This window comes from Tupaia chinensis, unplaced genomic scaffold, assembly GCF_000334495.1.
Source record: "Tupaia chinensis unplaced genomic scaffold, TupChi_1.0 Scaffold000248_2, whole genome shotgun sequence".
Taxonomy (NCBI): Eukaryota; Metazoa; Chordata; class Mammalia; order Scandentia; family Tupaiidae; genus Tupaia; species Tupaia belangeri.
Window position 1 is genome coordinate 3,561,227 of NW_006159727.1, and position 2,825 is coordinate 3,564,051.

Consider the following 2,825-nt stretch of genomic DNA (forward strand, 5'->3'; position numbering starts at 1 on the left):
AAAACAGCAGCCTTGGGGCAATCTGTTTCCTTTTCTATTATCAGAAATTAGCTAATCGTTGGTCAACTGAAAAGCTGGTTTTAAAATTTCAATCTTTAAACCATAAAAACTACAGGAAAAAAAGGTCTGTAATGATCCATCACAACTACACATATTGGAAAATTAAACCAATTTTTACAATTGAGAGGCAACCGTGTAATTCATGGCTTGAATTTTACACAGTGAACTGATCATTTAACCGCTACCAATTTTTATGTCATTCAACTAGCCATATATAACTTGGTGCTGAGTAAAACACAAGAAATGGATGTAATATTTTTTGACAGGCTGGAGCAGCATTTATAACTATATTGAGAAAATTAGATACAATAGTGATTGCTGATATTTATGAGATGCACTCTATGCGCCAATTTTATATGCCATATATATGTGTGTGTGTGTACATATATGCATATGAGTTCAAACATACATATATAAATATATTCATGTATACATACACATATGCACATACATCAACTCATTTGATTCTCATAATTTGAGTCTCATAAACCTACCCTATACGGTAGGTTTTAATGTGGTTATATATACAGATGAGGCCCAGAGCAATTAATTTACTTGGTCAAGGTCATATAACTAGGAAACACTGAAGGTAGGATTTGAAACCCAGGCAATTTGACCCCTAAGTCTATACTTACAACAATGATACTAGAAAATATTTCGACTCTGTCAACTCCACCTTAAATACATTCACATTACTATAGAAAATAAAAATATAACAAATATACCAAAATGTTCAGATAAGTACTGTGTTCACAGGCAGACATGACATCCTCTGTAGTAAGTTTGTAAACAGATTCAGAACAAAGGTATGTCAGATAAGGTAGGCTAGATGTAGCATTTCCTCCCCTGGCTGCTAGTCATTTTTTTTAAGTATCATTTATTAAATTTTAATTATCATTATTATTATTTTTGAATTTACTACAGGGCACATGCACTCACTAGAGAAAGACACATACACACACACAGAGAGAGAGAGAGAGAGAGAGAGAGAAAGGGAGAAAGCCAGGTCTGGAACTCAAACCATAGTCAGCCATGTGAGAGTCCAGCACCTTAACCATTACACCCCAGCTACCCAGTTTTCAAGATATAAAAGAGGCAAGAGAGTAGGATGGTACTCCCAGTATAAGATTAAAGTCAACTTAATTGCACAAGAGTTATTGTATAACAACTATCACTAGTAGTGACATTGAAGAAAGGGCAAGGAAAAAAGAAAGAGAGAAGGAGAGAAAAGGAAAAGAGACAACTAAAGAAAAAGAAAGGAAAAAAATCAAAGAAAAGAAAAGAAAAACGTAACTGGTGGCATGTGGAATGGTGGCTGAGATGGCTGGATTCCACATGACTGACTGTGTGATTCAAGTCTCAAACCTAGCAGCTAAGAAACAAGCAAGGCATGTGTGTGAGTGTGTGTGTATGTGTCCAAAATCCCAGAATAAGGGAGAGATGGAGGAGAAGGTATTGCAGTATAATCATGCCCCAGTGATGGAGTGCTTTCTTTCTTCTTCATTTTTTAAGAGATCTTTGCTATAGGGAGCATGCACTTGCCAGAGAGACAGAGAGACAGAAAGAGAGAAATCGCCCCACCAGCGGGGATGGCCATGCCACAAACCCTTCTCCTTCATTCTCCTCTCAGGATTTTGGGTACACACACGTGTGCCTGGCAAGAGTCTTAAGCCACCGAGTCTAGGAGATGAACCACAGTTGACTATATGGAAGTCCAATGATGTAACCATTACGCCATCTGCCACTCCTGTTTTCTTACTTTCTCTCTCTCTCTCTCTCTCTCTCTCTCTCTCTCTCTCTCTCTCCCTTTTTCCTGAAAGTGCAGGTTGCCACCTGGCAAATTAAAAAAGAAAAAGAAAAAGAAAATAAATTGGAGGAAAAGAGGGGAATGGGAGAAGAAAATAAAAAAGAAGCATTTCAGTTGCTGTCTGTGAACAACTTGGGACAGTCTAAGGAATTATGACAATTAGTAAAGAGGTATTGTTTTTCTTTTCTTAATGTTCAAGGAAAGGTACTCAACTCTGACCTTCTCCCTGGTTCTTGGATCATGTATAACCCACAAAAAGGGAAGTTGAACTCATGGTTCCATTCCACATAGAGATGAATTCAAAGAAATACAAACCACCAAACCACGTGCTAGTTATTTGCCTTTTTGCTCTCAGATCTCTCATTTTTTTCTTTGTTTTGATGAATTTCAGGGAGAATTGTATTTGCCCAGATCTTTGGCCCTCTGGCTTCTGGAATATTCAGCTCAAGTGGAAAATAGGAAGCAAGGGAGAAGCCAGAATGTTTCTTCCCTTAGCTTTCTGCTTCAAGTGGCGTTCATGAAGTGGCTGCATCTCTGCCTAGACTCCAGATCCCACAAGTCAGCCCATTCCCTCTGTGGCCACCACCACTATCATTCTGTAGTTCTGCAGTTTCCCTCTACCACTCAGGGTGGTAATCACTTTCTGTAGTTGTTTATGGTGCCTCTGCATCATGCCCTGTTGGGATTCTCCACTGTTCCATCATCCTTGTAACAATTTCCTGGTATAAAATTCCCCTTGTTGAAATTTGGTGGTTTTGTTTTTCTGACTGTACTTTGACAGATACAAAAAGTAATTCAGATCTATACTTATTTCCTCAAGTAATTAAAGAAGTAAACTATATATACCTAAAGTAGAATAAAATTTTCTCTCTTTCCTCATCTCTGCCCCTCTCAAACTCCATAGGGATGATTGCTCCTCCATTGAACTCTCTGAAACTTATTGAAATCTCTGTACTTC